Here is a 16639-nt window from a genome sequence, read left to right as displayed (position 1 = left end):
CACACAATTCCGAACAGTACAAGACTTTACCAGTGCTAGAATTGGCTCACAATCAGCATCACAGCTGATGCATCCAATTTGCCGACAAGAATAATTTATCGAAGACTGGAAAAGAAATTGAGCATGTTTTAGACGAGGATCAGTTTCGCTATATGGAAGGTAAAGGCACTAGCGGGGGAATTCAGATTGTGAAGGAAGCAAGACTAATGAAAAATCAAGACACGTTCATAGGCTTTGTCGACCTGGGAAAAGCGTTCGACAATGTAAAGTGGTGCAAGATGTACGGAAAACTGAGGGGTAATCTGCTGGGAGAGGCGGATAGTATACGACATGTACAAGATCCAAGAGGGAAGAATAATAATAATAAGACAAACAACGAATTGCTCGGATTAAAAGTCGTGTAAGACAGGGACGTAGTCCTTCACCTCTATTGTTCAATCTGTATATCGAGGAAGCAATGATGGAAATAAAAGGAAGGTTCAGGAGTGGAATTAAAATTCAAGGTGATAGGATAACAATGATACGATTCGCTGATATCCTGAATAAAAGCGAAGAAGAATTACATATCTGCTGAAGGGAATGAACAGTCTAATGAGTACAGAATATGATCTGAGAGTAAATCGAAGGAAGACGAAAGTAATCAGAAGTAGCAGCATTGAGAACATCGAGATACTTAACACCAGGATTGATGAAGTAGAGACGTTAAGAAATTCTGTTACCTAAGCACAAAATAACCAATGCCGGATGGAGCAAGAAGGACATCGAAAGCAGGTTAGCACTGGCAGAAAGGGCATTACTGCCCACGAGAAGTCTACTAGTTGCATCAGACCAGTCAGAAAAGTAATGACTAAAAACAAAAACTTTAATTTTCTGGAATTAACGTGCAATTAACAGAGAGCGTAGAATGCAGGGTCCTATATGCTTAAACATGTTACACTCCTGGAAATGGAAAAAAGAACACATTGACACCGGTGTGTCAGACCCACCATACTTGCTCCGGACACTGCGAGAGGGCTGTACAAGCAATGATCACACGCACGGCACAGCGGACACACCAGGAACCGCGGTGTTGGCCGTCGAATGGCGCTAGCTGCGCAGCATTTGTGCACCGCCGCCGTCAGTATCAGCCAGTTTGCCATGGCATACGGAGCTCCATCGCAGTCTTTAACACTGGTAGCATGCCGCGACAGCGTGGACGTGAACCGTATGTGCAGTTGACGGACTTTGAGCGAGGGCGTATAGTGGGCATGCGGGAGGCCGGGTGGACGTACCGCCGAATTGCTCAACACGTGGGGCGTGAGGTCTCCACAGTACATTGATGTTGTCGCCAGTGGTCGGCGGAAGGTGCACGTGCCCGTCGACCTGGGACCGGACCGCAGCGACGCACGGATGCACGCCAAGACCGTAGGATCCTACGCAGTGCCGTAGGGGACCGCACCGCCACTTCCCAGCAAATTAGGGACACTGTTGCTCCTGGGGTATCGGCGAGGACCATTCGCAACCGTCTCCATGAAGCTGGGCTACGATCCCGCACACCGTTAGGCCGTCTTCCGCTCACGCCCCAACATCGTGCAGCCCGCCTCCAGTGGTGTCGCGACAGGCGTGAATGGACGAATGGAGACGTGTCGTCTTCAGCGATGAGAGTCGCTTCTGCCTTGGTGCCAATGATGGTCGTATGCGTGTTTGGCGCCGTGCAGGTGAGCGCCACAATCAGGACTGCATACGACCGAGGCACACAGGGCCAACACCCGGCATCATGGTGTGGGGAGCGATCTCCTACACTGGTCGTACACCACTGGTGATCGTCGAGGGGACACTGAATAGTGCACGATACATCCAAACCGTCATCGAACCCATCGTTCTACCATTCCTAGACCGGCAAGGGAACTTGCTGTTCCAACAGGACAATGCACGTCCGCATGTATCCCGTGCCACCCAACGTGCTCTAGAAGGTGTAAGTCAACTACCCTGGCCAGCAAGATCTCCGGATCTGTCCCCCATTGAGCATATTTGGGACTGGATGAAGCGTCGTCTCACGCGGTCTGCACGTCCAGCACGAACGCTGGTCCAACTGAGGCGCCAGGTGGAAATGGCATGGCAAGCCGTTCCACAGGACTACATCCAGGATCTCTACGATCGTCTCCATGGGAGAATAGCAGCCTGCATTGCTGCGAAAGGTGGATATACACTGTAGTAGTGCCGACATTGTGCATGCTCTGTTGCCTGTGTCTATGGGCCTGTGGTTCTGTCAGTGTGATCATGTGATGTATCTGACCCCAGGAATGTGTCAATAAAGTTTCCCCTTCCTGGGACAATGAATTCACGGTGTTCTTATTTCAATTTCCAGGAGTGTATATACAGGGGAACCAGAAGTCCATCAACTTTTACTAAGTATTTCAGTAATAGGACCCTCGACCCCGACGGATTGTTACTTATCAGTAATGTAAATTATGATTTTCAGCTGATCGTCGTTCTTTCTCTGAAATTACCCTACGTCAGCGAAAACGTCTATAATAATCAATCACAAAAAGGTACAACAGAAAACAGGGAATAGTCTCAGATACGACGTTACCGTTACGTGTTTGCAATTGTTGAGGTAAAAGCTCAACATACGTCGTTACATCTCTTCTCAGTTGAATTCACTGAATCTGTACAGCACATACACTCCTGGAAATTGAAATAAGAACACCGTGAATTCATTGTCCCAGGAAGAGGAAACTTTATTGACACATTCCTGGGGTCAGATACATCACATGATCACACTGACAGAACCACAGGCACATAGACACAGGCAACAGAGCATGCACAATGTCGGCACTAGTACAGTGTATATCCACCTTTCGCAGCAATGCAGGCTGCTATTCTCCCATGGAGACGATCGTAGAGATGCTGGATGTAGTCCTGTGGAACGGCTTGCCATGCCATTTCCACCTGGCGCCTCAGTTGGACCAGCGTTCGTGCTGGACGTGCAGACCGCGTGAGACGACGCTTCATCCAGTCCCAAACATGCTCAATGGGGGACAGATCCGGAGATCTTGCTGGCCAGGGTAGTTGACTTACACCTTCTAGAGCACGTTGGGTGGCAAGGGATACATGCGGACGTGCATTGTCCTGTTGGAACAGCAAGTTCCCTTGCCGGTCTAGGAATGGTAGAACGATGGGTTCGATGACGGTTTGGATGTACCGTGCACTATTCAGTGTCCCCTCGACGATCACCAGTGGTGTACGGCCAGTGTAGGAGATCGCTCCCCACACCATGATGCCGGGTGTTGGCCCTGTGTGCCTCGGTCGTATGCAGTCCTGATTGTGGCGCTCACCTGCACGGCGCCAAACACGCATACGACCATCATTGGCACCAAGGCAGAAGCGACTCTCATCGCTGAAGACGACACGTCTCCATTCGTCCCTCCATTCACGCCTGTCGCGACACCACTGGAGGCGGGCTGCACGATGTTGGGGCGTGAGCGGAAGACGGCCTAACGGTGTGCGGTACCGTAGCCCAGCTTCATGGAGACGGTTGCGAATGGTCCTCGCCGATACCCCAGGAGCAACAGTGTCCCTAATTTGCTGGGAAGTGGCGGTGCGGTCCCCTACGGCACTGCGTAGGATCCTACGGTCTTGGCGTGCATCCGTGCGTCGCTGCGGTCCGGTCCCAGGTCGACGGGCACGTGCACCTTCCGCCGACCACTGGCGACAACATCGATGTACTGTGGAGACCTCACGCCCCACGTGTTGAGCAATTCGGCGGTACGTCCACCCGGCCTCCCGCATGCCCACTATACGCCCTCGCTCAAAGTCCGTCAACTGCACATACGGTTCACGTCCACGCTGTCGCGGCATGCTACCAGTGTTAAAGACTGCGATGGAGCTCCGTATGCCACGGCAAACTGGCTGACACTGGCGGCGGCGGTGCACAAATGCGCGCAGCTAGCGCCATTCGACGGCCAACACCGCGGTTCCTGGTGTGTCCGCTGTGCCGTGCGTGTGATCATTGCTTGTACAGCCCTCTCGCAGTGTACGGAGCAAGTATGGTGGGTCTGACACACCGGTGTCAATGTGTTCTTTTTTCCATTTCCAGGAGTGTATATATCGGACAGTTCTTTTGTATCACTGAGCCGCGAAAACAATTCCAAGACTAAACGCAGCTGAAAAAGGAAATCCGAGGGCCAATCCGGATAATGTGGAGTTCAGTGAAGTGAAATGGAAAGAAGATAGGATATCTGGTCGGACCAATACAGGGTAGTATCAAAAGCAACAGAAAATCGTCTAACTGGAGCAGGATTCGTTATGAAGAGGAATGTAGAGCGAACAGTGAGCTACTGTGTACAGTTCAGTGACAGGGTTGTTCTCATCAGATTCGACGGCAACGGCAGCAACAACAGTTGTAACATAGATGTCGACATCCCAATCAAAACATGAAGACGTAGAGAAAGAGCATGAGGATATTGAACGGATAATTCAGTACGTAAAGGGAGATAAATCTAATAATCAAGAGGGATAGGAATGCGATTCTTGAGGAAGGAATTGAAGGATTTGAAGAAAGGGTAAAGAGACAGTATGGCCTTAGCAGTACGAATGAGAAAGGAGGAAGACTGAATTCTTCGATTATTTTCAGGTGGTAATAGCAGATACTCTATACAAGAAACATAAGAGCATGAGGTATACTTGGGAAGGACACAGAGGCACTGAAGTTTCCATAAAGATTAAATCACTGACAAACAGTGAGTTGGAAACAAAATATGGAATCGTAGGGCTTACCTAGGCGCAGATACACATTCAAATCACAATTTTATTATGATGAAGATAGGACCGCCCGTAAAAATGAATATGGTAAGAAGTGGGATACTGCTATAACTAATATCACAGTAGGACGTTAGCTTTAAAAGAAGTGGAAATCTCTAAGACTAGCATTCAGAGATGCTGGACTGACTATATTGACAGCAGGAAGGTAGCCGCAAAGAAACCTTGGGAAACAGAATAAGTACTTCAGTTGATCGACGAAATAAAGAAAGATACGAGTAGAGCAATGTATTGCCCTTTAGAATGAATAAATAGTAAGCGCAGGGAAGCCAAGGCTAAATGGAAACAGCAGAAGAAATCAAAAAGGAAATTATCGTCGGGTGGGGTGCCTCAGTGTATAGGAAATTCGAAACAGCGTTCGGTGGAATGAATTGCATGATGGGTAACACTAAGTGTGCAATGATAATTCCACTCAGAGGAGAGAGTAGATAGGTGGAAACAATAATTTGAAGGCCTCTATGATGACGTGATACTCTTAGAAAAAGAAACTGGAGTCGATAGGAAAGAGGTATGTTCAAATGTGTGTGAAATCTTAAGGAAATAAATTGCTGAAGTTTTTGCCGGACCGGTACTGGAACGTACTCTTTGTAATTATAGGTATCCGGACACCTGGCTGAAAATAACTTACAAGTTCGTGGCGCCATTCATCGGTTCCGCTGGAAATCAATATGGTGTTGCCCCCTCCCCCCTTCACCCCCTTGGCCGCGATGACAGCTTCCACTATTGGAGGCATACGTTCAATCAGGTGCTGGAAGAATTCTTTGGGAATGGCAGCCCATTATTCACAGTGTGCCGCACTGAGGAGAAGTATCGATGTCGGTCGGTAAGGCCTGGCACGAAGTTATCGTTCCAAAGAATCCCAAAGGTGTACTACAGGGTCCGCGTCAGGACTCTGTGCAGGCCAGTACATTACAGGGATGTTATTGTCGTGAAACTACACCGCCACAGACCGTGCATTATGAACAGGTGCTCAATCGTGTTAAAAGATGCAGTCGCCATCCCCGAATTGCTCTTCTACAATGGGAAGCAAGAAGGTGGTTGAAACATCAGTGTAGGCCTGTGCTTTGATAGTCCCTCGCAAAACAACTAGGGGTGCAAGCCCTCTCCGAGGAAAACACGACCACACCATAACACCATCGCCTCCGAATTTTACTGTTGGCACTACACACGCTGGCAGATGACGTTTACCGAGCATTCGCCATACCCACACCCGGCCATCGGATTGCCACACTGTGTACCGTGATTCGTCACTCCATACAACGTTTTTCCACTGTTAAATCGTGTATTTACACTCCTTACCCCAAGCGAGGCGTCGTTTGGCATTTAACGGCGTGATGTGTGGGTTATGAGCAGCCGCTCGAACATGAAATCTAAGTTTTCTTACCTACCGCCTAAATGTCATAGTACTTGCATTGGATCCTGATGCAGTTTGGAATTCCTATCTGTATAGACGTCTGCCTATTACACACTACGACCCTCTTCAACTGTCGGCAGTCTTTGTCAGACAACTGACGTAGTCGGCCTCAACGCTTTTGTGCTGTACGTGTCCCTTCACGTTCCCACTTCACTATCACCTCGGAACAGTGGACCCAGGGATGTTTAGGAGCGTGTAAATTTCGCATACAAACGTATGACACAAGTGACACACAATCACCTGAGCACGTTCGAAGTCAGTGAGTTCCGTGGAGCGTTCCATTCTGCTCTCTCACGATGTCTAACGACTACTGAGGCCTCTGATATGGAGTACCTGGCAGTAGGTGGCAGTAATATGCACCTAATATGGAAGTCGTATGTTTTTTGGCGTGTTCGGATACTTTTGATCACATAGTGCATTTCACGCTTTACCTGAGCGTTTGCGTTAACCGCTTTGTCTATCCGTGTGCCACCCATAGCCAGATGGACACTTCCACATAGTGACGTTCCTGCGTTACAAACTGCCCTCGTACACACAATAAGACTGGGAGACATTTTAACTGGGAGTCTCCGCCTGGTGTTGACAGATAAATACGATATTGCAGTTCCTTTGCGTTGAGAAGAACGATGTAATGTTCCTCCGGACACGCATACTTGTCCAATACAAAGTTCTTCTACTGCTGATGGTTGTTCGTATTTGCATTTTCGAAAACATTTCATAACGGTTTTAGTCGCCGCATTGCCTATTTCTCCGGACATGCATTTCAGAAGGAGTACTGCATCGTTTTCCTTAACATAACAGGCATTGCAATATCATATTTATCCTCCGATTCCAGGAAGTGAATTTCAGTTAAAATATGCTCCTGGTTTTGACGCACAGCATGTTTTACAGACATCTTTCATACGCTTTCATAACCTATTGATTTACGCACTTGTTATGACCCATTCATACCTTTAATTTTATTGTAGTTGTCTACATTACTTTCTATATGTACATCGTTTCGACCTGACTCTGTAATAGACACTTCGCACCCTATAAGGCTTGCATTTGATTTAGATGGCTCTTGAAGTAAGTTCAGCCCCGCTCGGTTTTTCGGTACGGTAATCCTTTTCATGAGTGAGACTTTGCGGGATCTCACCAAGTCTGGTCGGCTTAGCATTCGTGCACGCACCAGTGCGGTTTCCTCTGTACTTCACTTTGCTTTGTTAATTAAAGATCTAGGTTACTTTTTTTTAAATTGCAACAAGCAAGCAATATGTATGGCTATAGATTATTTTTATGAAGGGTAAGCCCATGTTCATGTTAAATGTATCGTCAGTTGGCATTCCCAACCGTTATATCAGACATGTTTGTCTTGTGCACTGCTGTTCATTGCTTGAAACCAGAGAATGCGACCATTTAGCGTGTACTACGTACACCATCCAAGGGCGAGAGAGGTAACGTCGTAGTGGATTTGCCGCCTCTATTTTAACACTCAGTCACGATCTTAGTGTTGCGCAGCAAGCTTGGGAGAGGCATATTCGACGCCTATATTTTTGGATGCTGCGAGAATGTTATCAACTGTGTGAATCTTATCAGCTGTGTGTTTTTTTTTATCTAGGTATCATACGTGAGGAGTTCCTCCTGTGCTCTGACTTCATGTAATGATACATGACACATGATACATGATAGCCGGCCGAAGTGGCCGTGCGGTTAAAGGCACTGCATCTGGAACCGCAAGACCGCTATGGTCGCAGGTTCGAATCCTGCCTCGGGCATGGACGTTTGTGATGTCCTTAGGTTAGTTAGGTTTAACTAGTTCTAATTTCTAGGGGACTAATGACCTCAGCAGTTGAGTCCCATAGTGCTCAGAGCCATTTGAACCATTTTTTTTTTTTTTGATACATGATACATGGTACACAAGTTGCAAAGCGTACATGAAATTTTTTGTTTTATACAATAGTTGAAATTAATTGGAGATCTCCCCCCGCCCCTCCCCACCCCTTCTCATTATGTTCTCGGACTACATAAGACTGTTGAAAGCGGTGATCTTGGACCAATAAAAGTTGCTATAAAGCAGCGAACGAAGTGTGAAGTGTGTTCATTTTCATCTGTTCTTTTCTTTTTTGGCCTCCCTGGTCTTCACCTCAGTATCCTGCATCTGGGACTCTCTGTAAAACAAAAGATTTCGTAATTTATTGCAATACAGTTTTCCGGAATTTAGACAGTGCCCACTGATAAGTCAATGAAGCGACTGGCGGTGCTAGATCTAATTCCCAAATACATCAAGCGTCCAAAATTTTTCAAAGTCTATTATCAGTGATTTACCTCGTGCTATTTCCCCATTGCTATGTAAGAAACCTCACTGTCGCGAATAAATCACTCGTCGAGATGCCTCGCCATCGTGAGCAGCGTATGCTTCGCTGGAGTCTTTCTACCTACAAGGTTGCTTTAGATGTTGAGACAATCCGTGACATGAATGTGGGCGCCGTAAAGATCATTCGTGTTCTAAATGATCCGTGAGTGTTGTCGGGTGCACGCTCTCATTTTGATTTAACTGATGTTGATTTTTCGTCTGGGACAGCGTGGCTCTCTGTTACCGTTGTCCGAATTCATTCTGATTTCCGTTCGATGGGTAATATCATTAATACCATCACGTTTTTTCTTTAAAAAAACAGTGTTTTAAATGTGTTTCTTGTGACAATTAATAATTTGAGTTCTGTAGCAACAGACATGTGATTCTTGAAATTTTCCCTGTTTAAAGAGTACTACGGAGACGTATGCTCAAAGGCAGTCGCTACATAAGAAAAATCTGTCAAATTTCGTGCACTCTTCCAATATCGCTACATTTATAGCGCGCAGGCTCATGCATATTTGTGATATTACATATGCGCTCTCTGTCTGAATGGATACTCACAGAGTTAAAACTCAGATGTCAAAATTGGTTTCTGCAGCAGTTAAACCAAAAGTCTTTTGGCTATATGTGGATGATACTTTTGTAGTGTCGCTCCACGTTGAAGAAGAACTGTTATGCTCTTTTTCAGTATCTGAATCTATCTACGAGAATATCAAAATTATGTCTGAAGTGGACAAGGGTGGCTGTCAGCCACTTCTGGACGTGTTGGTCAATTGGAAAGTGGCTGGATCACTAGGGCACTCCGTCCACCGTAAGCCCACACAGAAAAACCTGTACTTGCGGGCGTTTTATTTAATCAACACATGTGGCGCCTGTCGCCTTTTCTAGGCATTATCAGACAATCTGGCGGAATTGCAAACTGGTATAAGCATAAATTGCTATTAAACACAATGTCAAATGAATAAAGTAAAAAAGAAACAGAAGGATGACAAATATCGATTTGACTAAGGAGCACAAGGTCCCATTTTTGTATGAGGAGGTGGTGAGGGGAACAAATTTCAACTCATAAAATAATGCACCATGACTGAACTTACCGACAAAAGCTCTTTCTAATCGTAACCAAGGCGTCGAACGTGATTAAAAGTCTCCTTTGGTTGTTTACTTCCGGTTCTTTGGGATTCTTAATCACATTTGACATCTTGGATATGTGCAGGAAGAATTTTATCGGTGATTTCATGAAGCGTCGACTGTGGCTATCTGCCTGTTACCTCCCGATCCTATGGGACTTTTAATTACGTACGACGAATGGAAACAGTTTTTATAAGTAAGCTCAGTCATTGTGCAATATTTTATGAGTTGAAATTTATAGCCCTTATCAACCCCTGAAACACAAATGTGACCCTGTGCTCCAATGTTCAAGCGATGTTTGTCTTCCTTTTGTTGTTTTTAATTTATTCATTTATTATTGTCTTTAATAGCAATTTGTGCATATACCAGTTTGTAATTTCCCCAGACTGTTTGATGATGCCTAGAACAGGGAAAACGTGTCACATGTGAAGACAAAATAAACCTATCTTGTGCAATCAAGACTGTTTTCCTGCATTTTAAGATCTGTTACTGTTGCTCTACCAGTCCCACGCGATAGTGTTAGAATAGAGCGATTTTATGTCAAAGTAGTCAAAGTAATCTTCCTGCCATTTACAAAGATTTGTGCTTTCCCCGATTCGGTAGGGACGAACGTGGTTTGCGTTGGGCTGGAATTTACGCAATACCTTTCCAGCAAAACATTCACTGGCCAGACAACGCGCACAGTAAGTGAAAGGTGCTTTGAACGTAATTGCCACACCCGCTTTTCGCAGCTCGGTAAGTCAGCTATAGCGGAACAAGTTATCTTCATAGGACATTCCATGGGTTATTCTGCCTCGGAAATGTTGGCCTCGACGAGATTCTTCTGAGATTCAGTTATTAAAAGTCGATAGTCAGTCATTTGGTGAAATATGTTATTAGCCTTGATGGCGGCTTTCAGCTGGATAAGGCGTGAGGCCATGTGATTTCTTTAATTTGTGCAGAAATAAAACATTTTGTGACTAACAACATGTCTGGTGAAAGTTAACTTCACTAATTTTGACATCTGAAGTTTAACTCCACGTTTGCGAATTCCGGCAGAGTGCGCAAATGTACATCACCATTACATGTGGCCATAGGTGGCGAAATGTTCGAAGCGAGGGCGAAATTCGACAGATGTAGCGGCTTCCTTTGGAAATGTGTCTCTAGGTCAGCTTTTGGTACAAACTTCGCGAAGTGAACTAGCACTCTTCAGTGCAAAACACTCACCAGAATGTGGCTGAATGGATGTCAGCCGAAATATCGTGGCAAGAAGCCGACGTAATCCGGCTGCAATTCCGAAAGTTCATACAACAGACATCTTTTGTCTCCTCATCCAAGTCCAATGTCTGTTACATTGCTTCGTAATCCCTTGATTGCAGCAGAGATTTTCTTAAACTGTTTGCTGGCATGTTAACATACACCTGTAATGAGGGAACACTGCTTCTCACAAGTTCTTAACACACTGGTGACGTAGTATAACTATTTTGTTAAATACTATTGTCTTATCATCAGTTCAGCTGTACTGAAACGAGGTAAACACATTACTAAATGTGAACTCGAGCAAAGGGGCTATGGCCACTTTGCCCTGTCAGGCGAATGGCTACTGTAGCCAACTAGATGCTATTATAGTAAATGTTGCCTGAATATGAAATTACATAACTTACGCAGTTCGTTAACACGTGGTTTCGAAGGCTAAAATTTGTTTTATCAGCATTGCAGAAGTTAACTCTCACAATAAATATTGTGTTAATGCTTGCATTTGAATTCTTTACTTGCCTTACATCAATCGTAGAGAAAAAGGAAACATTTCAGTGCAGAGAAATGTGCGCAACTACTCACGAAAGTCCTGAAAAGAAGCCTCTTTGAATAGCTTTCAATTTTCGCCACTACGTATAAAACGAAATTGCAACCTTACCCACCCGGCCACTATAGCCCCGCTTACCCTATCTCATATTAACCCTTTCATATGTCTGACAGTAACAATACTTTGTAAGAACTTTAACACTGCAACAAAACCATTTCAAATCATTTCTCTCTCTTCCAGGCAAGGCCAGCAGATATGTAGATCTGTTGTAGCATTGTAGTTTATGTTTAGCTCACTTGACGTGTGTGCTGTGGATTTGTTAGGACTGACGTATCTGGTTCTCACACTTCACAGAAGGTCCACAACGCAATACGGTACCGAGAGGCGGAGAATTCCCACGATTCAGTAGGCCTTGCTACGCCGCCGGAAGCTGTCTCGCCCCTTCCTGGTAGGCTGTCCCGCTGACCGCACGGACACACGGTCTCAATTACGCAGCCCTGTGGGAATAGACGGCCTACCCCCTAGTCCGGCCGTTTCACAAACCGAGCCTCTGTCCGTCGGGCCTTTGGGCTCTATGGAAGCACGGAAATTCTAGCTTCCTCCGACAGAACTAAGTAGCGGCTGTTACGGAAATTGTAACGTAACGAAGTTACATTTACTTATTATACAGAGTCCGTCAGAAAAATGTATACACCCTGTGTTAGGCTCTATCGAGGTACCGATATAGTCGTTCGATCTGAATTACGAGTGTGTTGTAGTATGTTCTTTGGGTCAACAGATGTTAGCACTTTCATTTCGTATTGAGAAAACAAGATGGCTGGAGCACGCTTGATATTCGAGCATCGAAAATATATTGTGAAGTTGATTTTCAAGTTTGATAATGACGTTGCAGTGCAACGAGAAGTATCCTGAAGGGGAGTAGGAAACAAACTAATTTCACATGGAGAGAGGATATTTGATGTTATTTCAGAAGTTAAGAAATTGTGTCAAATGTACAAAAAGTTGACGGTATGATCCCATTCCTGAGTATGGCATTTCACGCTCTCTGGCTGGGATGCAAACACTGATTCAGATGGGAAGAGTATCATAAACCCGTTTTCGCCAATACTGCGGAAGACTGATTCAAAGCAAATCGCTGATATCCTGGATACTGACGGTGGGATGGTATTGACATCAGAGCAATTCCATACATGTTGTGTTGAGGACTGATTTGGGAATCTTGCTGGCCAAACAAGTACCTCAACATGCAGACCATTCATAGAGACACCTTCCATATGAGGACGAGCATTTTGATGCTGAAAAATGGCACCACTACATTGTTGTATAAGAGATAAACCATGAGGACGCAGTATACCCGTGACGTAACGTTCTGCCATCAGCGTTCCCTCAATCTCTACCCAGACCTGACACAACCGATGGCTCCCCTCACCAAACGCCAGGAGTACCAGCACCATTCCTCTCCCAATCACTGGAAGAATGTGACCTCTCCCCTTACCGGCCAACGATGGTCTTTGTGCATAGGGCAGAACCGGAGTCACCACTGAATACAGTGCGACGCCATTCATTAGTAATCCGTGCTTTCCACTCACTCCACCACTCCAAATGCTGCCGATTATGTTGTGTTAACGACATGCAACGCACAAGGCGGCATGTCCCTAGACCACATGTTGCCAGAGTCAGATCAATGGTGTGGGATGACACAGAATTTTAAGGGTGTCTATTAATTGCTCTTGGACAGCAGGTACATATATGAAGGCGTACAATGTCCTTGTTGCACTATGGCGATCCTGTGTTGGTCATAGATGGTCCACTGGAAGCAAACGACAGGCCTCAGCCCGGTTCTCATTTTCCCATGAAGTCTATCATTAGGCTACTGTCACATTCGAATGTTTACAAATCTGGGTAGCCACTCAAAAGGATGCGCACCATGAGACCACCTTTTTGTAGTTGCAGTCGAAGTCTTCGAAGGAAGCACTTGAAAATTACGACATCTAAAAAATAAGGTCCCCAGTATGCTAAAATCGATAATTTATGATAGGTGAATATGGGGTCTGCAGATGTCGTATTGAATTGCCGAAACTGGTATCCGTGATGACTGGGTGTTGTGTGATGTCCTTAGGTTAGTTAGGTTTAAGTAGTTCTAAGTTCTAGGGGACTGATGACCATAGATGTTAAGTCCCATAGTGCTCAGAGCCATTTGAACCATTTGAAACAGGTATCGAAAATAAACTAAAATAACTTCTCAAATTGCAGGACTGCTTGGAGGGTTTATCTGCTAAAAGAACTTCTAAAACAGTGACGGCAATACCTTGTCCTTCAAAGTGATCATTCAACATGTGACTGTGTTCATCCCTCTTCTACACCCTAGCGGGCTAGATAACGACAATAAGCACAAGCAATACTAATGCACATTAGTATCCACTCTAGCTCTGTCACAGATAATTGATACTCTATGACTTTTATGAACATTACAATATTATTTGGATAGGTGGCGCAGCATCAAGGAACAAGTGAAATAATTTGTGGAAATCTTAACAGAAGATGAATCAACAGTTGATGTTAGAAGAGTATCTTTATTGCCATCGAAGTTATACCTTAAGTGGAATACGAATCTCGCCTATTAATTGGTTTGTAATCTATGTTCCACATGTGAAAGGAATAGCTTTATTATTTGTTTATTAAAGGTTGTTTTATGAAATGATTAATGATTTTAAATTTATTAAAAAATTCCGCATTAGGTGTAAATTACTGAAAGTAAGAAAATAAGTATATGAAATCTGCTACTAGTTCGACTATAGTACTATTTAAAATCAGAGACATACCTTGGATTCATGACCAAAACTTTCCATTTTACACCTTGTGAGAAAATGCTGATGATATATCTCTGTAAACGACAGTGACTTTCAGACATGAGTTTCTAGTCATCTGCAGATAACAACGCTTGTCGCATGGTAAGTTATTTGTTTACTCCAGGCCTCACATTTTAATCTTTGGTTGTTTGATAGACATAAGAATAATGGTAATGGACATTCTCTTATTTTATGATTGATTTGTGTGGTCTCTTTGTATTTTATGTAACCTTTTGGTTGTTTGATAGACATAAGAATAATGGTGATGGACCTTCTCTTGTTTTCTGATTGATTTGTGTGGTCTCTTTGTATTTTATGTAACCTGTATTTAGACATATTAAATTAACTTTCCTTTTTTGTTTGAAGTGAAAAATGTTCAGCTATTTCCTACAGTACGGCTTCTATGACAGTTGAATGTTTGGTTTTAGATTTGAAAGTAGCACATATAGTGCTCATGGGTCGACCATTAGTACGAGCTCTATACATGAATTCACTAATTCAGATTTTACTTCACCTTATTTTACTTCAACAAAATTTACAAATATTTGTATACGCATTGGCTACTGTAGAAAGAAGTAAGATTCCCTGCAATTTGATATTTTATTTGTAACAGTATTCTTACGGTACAGGAAAACAAATGAATTTCAAATCTACTAAATGAGAGGTTATTGCTCATCAATATTTGAAGCCCCATTACAACGTCTTTTCAGGCGCAAGAAGTACGACAGCACGACAGCAGATAGAGAGTCGTTTAAAGATGTAAATGTATGCTCAAAAATGACCAATGGAAATCTGTGGGTATATTTTCTGTTCATGTTGCATGTGGAGAACCAGGCAGACAGTACAAATAAAAACCTTAGCCTCTTTGCAGCTCATGCAGTTCTTTGTAATGGATTTCTGATTAAAGATAGCTGCATAAATAATTTGGTCGTGATCAGCTCTGAAAGTGGTGTGAAGATAAGCAAGTTGTCAGAAATGTTCAGAAACGTAAAATTTTGCACCTTATAAGAAGAAATAAAAGCACAATATAATGAACGAATCATTGGAATCAGTTAACTCATAGAAATAATTGGATGTAACTGTTTGCAGGAATATGAAATGGAACGACCGCATAGGCATAGTAGGCAAGGTAGTTTACTGATTTCGGTTAACTGCTAGAATCCTTGGAAACTGCAATCAATCAGCAAAGGAGACACCTTACTCGCACACCCAACGTACAACATTGCTCAAGTGCATAGGGCCCATTCAAAACAGGGCTCACAGGTTATATTTGACGTTCAGAAAGAAAATCACCTCGAATAGTCTCATGTTTCTTTCGTGCAGAGCTGAGCGTCAGGAGGATTATTTATTTATATACTCGTGTCAAAGCACCAAACTTCAGAACATATATTAATAGCACTATAACATTTACAATAAGTTGTTGATATAGAGCAATATTGTACAAAATATTACGTCTTATATGTCATATTCCTTATTGTTATACATGAAAAAAATGTTAAATAGTAGAAACAAAGACAAAGACGACAATATTAGCAACTTTAGCCCAGTGTTTGAAACACAACGGCTTGAGAGCTTGCGGACATCAGGACATATTATTCATAGGTATAAGTGTTCCGTAGTTTGTTGATCTCACCAGTCATAAAAGCTTCATGATGTGGTAAAACTCCATTTTTTGAAACCGTCCTTAAACCATACGACCACAGTTCTGAGCCTGTTCAGAGTTTCCCACGCAGGCCAGTCTTCGGCAGGTGGTTCTAGACACAAGATCGCGGTTACAGTAGTCTACGGAAACCAGTTCACAGATGTTGGCTGATGATGGGATCGTGTATACGATTGGAGGTCCCCCCCTCAGCGTCAGTTAAGGGCTGAAGATAGTGTACTGAATCACCCAAAGCTATAGCTCTCTAATAAATGACATCCAGAGACGGTTTCAGATTTTCCATTTTATTACACGCTTCAGTGAATCCAGCCGCTAAATTTTCAGATGGTGTCATCCAACTGGTGTTCAGACATCTCTCACATAGATTCGGCAACACATTTAACGTGCGCGTCAGTCGTAAAGGTGGAGGATGGTGACCATGTAATGAGTTTTTATTGGATGTGAATACAAGTACCTTCTACCTTTCTCTGCGTGCAATTATCCCTCTGATACAGAAAAAATTGAACCGGTATATGCTTGAAGACAGACGTAAGCTATTTCATGGAAGCAAGATTCTAAACAGGGCTGAAACAGCAACTGTTGAAATTCTTCACGGCAAATGATCACAGCCAAAACAGTTGCCTACTTCTGTATTTTCAAGAACCAACATTAAATAGTGAATCTCGGAGAG

The sequence above is a fragment of the Schistocerca cancellata genome, chromosome 1 (assembly GCF_023864275.1).
Source record: "Schistocerca cancellata isolate TAMUIC-IGC-003103 chromosome 1, iqSchCanc2.1, whole genome shotgun sequence".
In the NCBI taxonomy this organism is placed as follows: domain Eukaryota; kingdom Metazoa; phylum Arthropoda; class Insecta; order Orthoptera; family Acrididae; genus Schistocerca; species Schistocerca cancellata.
Note: the sequence above shows the minus strand (reverse complement) of the source record.